We start from the raw sequence: 6,705 nt of genomic DNA on the forward strand, positions 1-6,705 counted from the left end.
CAGCTTCTACTTCTTTTGCCTTTTCAGCCTCAGCTACTTTTCCAGACCTTAAGGTAATAGCCTTGACTTGCTCTTTAGCTTCCTTCCTGCCTGGTACTTCCGTGTCACTGAGAAGAGTGCCAGGTTGACGATTGAGCACTGCATTGGCTAATTGACCGATTTGATTTTCCAAGGTCTTGATAAAAACCGCCTGACTCTTGCACAACAGCTTAAGTTCCTCAAAATCAGCACTAGTAGGTGCAGCTGCACTTCCCTGTTGAGGATATGATTGCCTTGTAGCATACTGCTGTGGTTGCTGGAATCCAGGTGGGTTAAACTGTTTACTCACTCCTTGCTGATATGGTGGCTGAATAGCATTCTGATTATTCCCCCAGCTGAAATTTGGATGATTTCTGTTATTAGGATGATAGGTCGCTGGCACAAGCTGCTGTTGTCGCTGATAATTATTCACATACTGAACAGATTCGTTGACAAGAGAACACTGATCCGTAGCATGAGAACCTGCACAAAGCTCACAAACCATAGCTATTTGATTAACTCCATACGTAGCCAGAGAATCAACCTTCATTGATAGCGCTTGGAGCTGGGCTGCAATAGCGGTGGCTGCATCAACTTCCAGAATACCTGCGACCTTGCCTGACGTCATCCTCTGAGTTGGGTTTTGATGCTCATTTGCAGCCATCGTCTCTATAAGATTATATGCCTCAGTATAGCTTTTAGCCCATAAGGCTCCTCCAGCTGCTGCATCGAGCATGGGCCGAGATTGGGCCCCCAAACCATTATAAAAACCAGTGATCACCATCCAATCCGGCATTCCATGATGTGGACATTTTCTCAACATTTCCTTGTAGCGTTCCCAAGCCTCGCACATAGATTCTGTAGGTTGCTGCGCAAACTGAGTAAGAGCACTCCTCATAGCAGCAGTCTTTGCCATTGGATAAAACTTTACCAGAAACTTTTGCGCAAGATCTTGCCACGTAGTGATGGACCCAGCTGGTTCAGAATGTAACCAGTCTTTAGCCTTATCCCTCAGTGAGAATGGGAAAAGCCTCAACTTGATAGCCTCATCAGTCACGCCATTATACCTAAAAGTGCTGCAGATCTCGATAAAATTCCTTATGTGCATGTTGGGGTCTTCAGTTGCCGCTCCTCCAAAAGAAACAGAATTCTGCACCATCTGAATAGTGCCCGGCTTGATTTCAAAGGTGTTAGCTTGAATAGCCGGATGAAGGATGCTTGACTGAATGTCATCAATTTTAGGCCGAGAAAAATCCATAAGAGCTGGATCAGCTTGAACAATACGATCTCCCATGTTTACTGGTTCTTTCTGCTCAGTTCCTAAATCCGAATCCTCAAAATCTAACTTCTCCGGAATATCAAGAACTTCGTCTGTCTCCTCAGCTGTATCTAAAGTCCCCTTGCGAGCACGAGAACGAGTTTGCATAAACGCTTGCTAAAGTACCTGAAACACAACCAAAAAGAGTAAGTAACTACTACGTCCTAATCACTGAGTCCTAATGACCAATGATGGTAAGTACATAAACTAAACAAATACGCCGAGTCCCCGGCAGCGGCGCCAAAAACTTGTTAGGGTGAAAACACGCACTAATATTCACGCAAGTATACGCGTTCGCAAGTAATATAGAATACTTTCTAGTTCGTTCCCTCAGAGACTCAGACTAATTTATTGTCTAATTAAACTCACTCACCAATGTATGATTACTTCTCAATATTAAGATAATAACACTTAAAATTGTTGATTAAATATTAACTATAATTAACTACTCAATTAACCACTTAACTAACACTTCAATTTATCAATAATAAAACACTCATGAGATCACAACTTCATTATTACTTCCTTCTATAGCCATTGTTATTACCTTTAGCATGTGACAGTGATGACATTAATCGAATAACACGAAACTGATAAAAGCCAACTTTCATTGTACTAATACCATTCTACCAAGCATCCACAATTAAGATAGAAGTTGAATAGTCATCAATTATGTTGAGTTCCTATATGTCTACAGAAATTGACAACACAACGATTTAAGCACAAGTTATCCCTTTTGATTACATAGGGCAAATAAAACTGTTAGAGTTACCCACTAATCATGCACAACGTACATGAACCTATGCTAGCATGGCAAGTTCTAAATCTCAAGATCCACCGTCGCTTCACACTAGATTAACACCCTATCTTATATGTTCGCGACGCACATAAGACGAATACGCACAACCAATACTAGATATCATGCAATCATCACACACTAAAGTATTAAACAATTAACTAAAGAATTCTATAATAAATCCGTTGTAACCCCATGATCACGATTAGCCCATAATAGAACTTATCGCCATCATGGGTTCATATGAAATCATGACAAACAACACAAGAAAATAATAACTACACTAATTATATTAAAACAGAGTACGTCACAAGAGTAAATAAGTCAAAGCAAGAAAACTAGCATCCAACGTTACAACGAAACAAGAATCACAAGAAAATATGCTTCCTCTTCGTTGCGATGTGCTAAATCGGTCTTCTTCCTTATCTCCTTCGCTTCTTGCGTAAAACACAATCTAAAACATAATCCCCTTAATACTCTCCTTAATAATCTCTATGAAAACGTCTCAAATCTACCTATATAATAGTCCCATAAAACTCAGATTACATAGAAGTTGGAAGCCACACAGAAGTAGAAGTCTAAAATAATTCAGCTTTTTCCCCCGACCTTGCGCGGCCGCTCAGCATATCTGCGCGGGCGTGCAGGCTGCTGCGCGGCCGCTCAGCATTGCTGCGCGGGCGCGCAGGACCCTACTGGAAAAATTCCAAGCTTGCTCCGTTTCTTCACCGTAATCTGCCCATTCCTTTCCTCTCGCAATGGTGAACGCATGCCAAGGCTTATTCTTGATGATTCCTCCCCCGAAATGCAACTATTACCCTGAAATGCATAAACACTAGAAAAACGCATCAAATACACAAAATACTTGATTTCAAGACACCAATTTAAGCCATTTTAAGACGTTCTAAGTGGTATAAAATGCCACTTATCAAATAGTTAACGTCAATAGAGGATCTACCCCTTCCAGTATAGGAAGAGAATATCCTATGTTATTCTTAGTATGCGAGTTCTGGAATCTCTGGCCAAAGTGTATGAAATTAGAAAGGAGTTTCTAATTTGCATCAATATGAACTTTGCATTATGAATAAGAAATCTTATGATTAAATTTGATAGGCCTGACACAAGATCCATGCCTTGTATTTAATTGGGATATTATAAGGGTAGAAGGAATTCATTGTACGATAACTAGTCACTGACAGGTTCTTGGTATTCTAAGCAGTGAATTCATATTATCTGGATAGTCGCGATATATTGTTAAGCATCACTCACGATGTAGAATAAATATAATTAATCAGTTAATTATATTTAGTGAATTTTAGTATTCATATAAATAATTAATAAAAGTTTATTATTATTTATTTCTACTACCGAAATAATATTGAACCTACAGGGTCACACCATAAAAGAATATTTTCTTTGATGAAATGATGAGAGAGAGAATTATTTTCTAAATAGTTTAGAAAAGGAAATAATGATTAAAATAGTTTTAATTATTATTAAAGCATTTTATAAAGATAAAATGTGGGGGTTAATATATATATAAAGATATATTTTATAACCCTAGGAGAGCCCTATAAATAGAATGAGATGGCTCATTCTATTTACACAATTTTGGTTTTGTGAAAACCCTAGCCTCCATCTTCTTCCTCTCTCTCTCTCCCAAAAACTCCATTTTATAAAAGCTCGGTTTTATAAAAAGGTTCATCAAAGAGGATCGTTCTTGGTGGACACCGGTAGAGTGCTTCACATACTGAGGAGCAACTGTTAGCACTCCATTTTTATAAAGCTTCGATTCACAAGGTATGGTTACGATTCCTCAGTTTTTTCCTTTTTATACATTTTTCTATATGTGCGGTATATGATTTTTACGGAATAAATGTTATATCTCGCTTCCGCTCATTCGTAAATTCCTTTCAATTTTGGCTGTGACTCCACATTTATTGGAGCCATATCAAACTAAATTTGTGAAGTTGCAGTGACTGTGTCTTTAGCACCAGTTTGCATAGTGTGTGTACCTTGTGCATCCCCAAGGGTTTTAGATTTCTTCTTTCTGGCATAAGTTTGGGGTGAGCTTGTGTCCCTAACCCTCTTGACATGTGCTCTTGGTTGAGAGCTTTGGTCAATAGCTACATCCTTTTGGGAGGATGCAGCTAGAAATGAGCTTTTATCCTTTTTAAGCACTGCAGTTTATTGAGAAACTGCAGTGTGGCTAGGCTGGGAACCACTCAACTCTCCATCCTTATCCTTAGGGTTTCTTTTATGTTCACCACTTCCCTCACCTACGTTGCTCACCTTCACACTCCCCTCTTTGGTTTTGGTGGATTTTGCAACTGGCATCTTTTGAGAGATACCAGAGGGGGCTTTCTTTGATTTGGGTTTTGAAATATTTGCATATTTGGTAGCTTGGGTAGGCAACTGTTGGGTCATTGACACAGTTGCCATAGCCACATTAGAACTCAAAGAAACTTGTGAGGTTAGAATAGCAGGGATAGATGAACTTACCTCACTTACCTGAGGTGCTTCCATTGCAGGAAAATAAAACAGTGGCACCTCCTTCCTCATGATTGGCTCTATTCAAATCTGCAATGAGCCTTCTCTCTTGAACCAAACAATCTAATTTGTTGTTAGGGTTCTCAAGCATAATACCCTCAGAGAGATGGTTAGCTAACATCATAAAGAATCTAGCATAATACACATTCTTTCCTCTCTTATTTAACTCTCCTAGTTTGAAACCCAACTCAAACAAAACAAGGTCACTAAAATTATAGAAATTATCTGTAACTAGCATGTAGAGCATGTTAAGCATGGAGATATTGACTGAATCAAAATTAATGACTTTACCTGAAAAGACCTTTGTCACTACATCACACATATAACTCCATTCTTTCCTAAGGCCCAGTTTCCTAATGTCACTTAACTTAGAAGTAGAAAGAGCATAGTTCATGGAATTAAGCATATTGATTATGTCAGTGTCAGTGTGTGGTGAAGTCACAGTGTTATCAGGAATCTTGAAACATGCTTTTATAACATCACTATTGATACAGAATTCCTTACCTTTAATGGTGAGTGTGATTGTCTTATCTGTTGAGTTGTATGTAGTAGTGGTCCACATCTCTTCAACAACTTCACAAAAGATTGTGGGTGATTCCAGCATGGCATAGCTAAGCTTGCAATTCTTCACAAAGTTCATCATCTTGTGATAGTCACCAGATTGCTGAATACCCTTGTTTACTAGTATAGTGAAATTGTTCTTCTCATAAATAAACCCAGTTTGAGATATAATCTTGACAACGGGCGCCATTGTTAGAGAATGAGAGCTTGAAGAGAGAGAGAGAGTAAGTGCTTTGAAAGAGAAAGAAATTGGAGCAGTTGATTTGAGAATGATAAAAGAAAAGCAATTGAAATGAAATAAGCTTTTATACTATCTCAAAAATAACTGTTAAAAATAATAAAGTAAAATAAAGTAACCAATGAAAATTGCCTAAAATAGCCGTTAAAAAAATAAACTGTAAAAATTCCACCAATTATCCGTCGTGTCATGCTTACAAACTGTAAGTATACTCGATAGATAATGTTCAGGAAATTAACGGCTGATATTAAGACAATTCGACGGATGAGGATAAACTGTTATCCGTCGAGTCATAAAATATTCCATAAAAATAATTGATTTTATTAGCAAATAGTATACCGACGGATGATCAAACTCGATGGATAAAGATCATCCGTCGAGATGTAAATTTTGACTTAGCCAAAATTTCATCCAAGACTGAAAAGTCAATTAAATTTCTGGCTGCATTACAACTTGCAAATTATCTCATAAAGATTTAAGAATAATTAAGCATACCTAACTCACTTGCCAACATTGAAAAGGTGGATTCATCCAGTGGCTTGATAAAAATATCTGCAAGCTGCTTCTCACTTGGAACAAAATGTAGTTCCACAATACCATTCATTACATGTTCCCTTATGAAGTGGTACTTGATGTCTATGTGCTTTGTCCTTGAATGTTGTACTGGATTTTCAGTGATGGCAATTGCACTTGTGTTATCACAAAAGATAGGAATCATTTCAACTTGCAAACCATAGTCTAGCAATTGATTTTTCATCCATAAAATCTGTGCACAGCAACTTCCAGCGGCAATATATTCAGCTTCAGTTGTAGAAGTAGAAACTGAATTTTGCTTTTCACTGAACCAGGACATAAGCTTGTTTCCTAGAAATTGACAGGTTCATGTTGTACTTTTTCTATCAATTCTACAACCTGCATAATCTGCATCTGAATAACCAGTTAGATCAAAACCAGAATCTCTAGGGTACCAAATGCCAAGTTTTGGTGTTTCCTTGAGATATCTGAAAATTCTCTTAATAGATATTAAGTGAGATTCTCTAGGATCAGCCTGAAATCTAGCACATAAACATGTAACAAACATTATATCTGGCCTACTAGCTGTTAAGTACAGAAGTGAGCCAACCATGCCCCTATAACTTGAAATATCCACAGACTTTTCAGTAGTGTTTAATTCAAGCTTAGTTGCAGTAGCCATGGGAGTTTTTGCAGATGTGCAATCCATTAGAT

The 6,705-nt window shown here is 37.8% G+C and overlaps 1 non-coding gene across 1 annotated transcript; it reads left to right on the forward strand.

Moving 5' to 3' along the window:
- Nucleotides 1-812: 812 nt before the first annotated feature.
- LOC141675583 (small nucleolar RNA R71) lies at nucleotides 813-919 on the forward strand. The gene has a single exon (XR_012556228.1). It is a non-coding gene; the product is annotated as a small nucleolar RNA R71 (small nucleolar RNA).
- The last annotated feature ends 5,786 nt before the right edge of the window (nucleotides 920-6,705 follow it).

This window comes from Apium graveolens, chromosome 7, assembly GCF_009905375.1.
Source record: "Apium graveolens cultivar Ventura chromosome 7, ASM990537v1, whole genome shotgun sequence".
Taxonomy (NCBI): Eukaryota; Viridiplantae; Streptophyta; class Magnoliopsida; order Apiales; family Apiaceae; genus Apium; species Apium graveolens.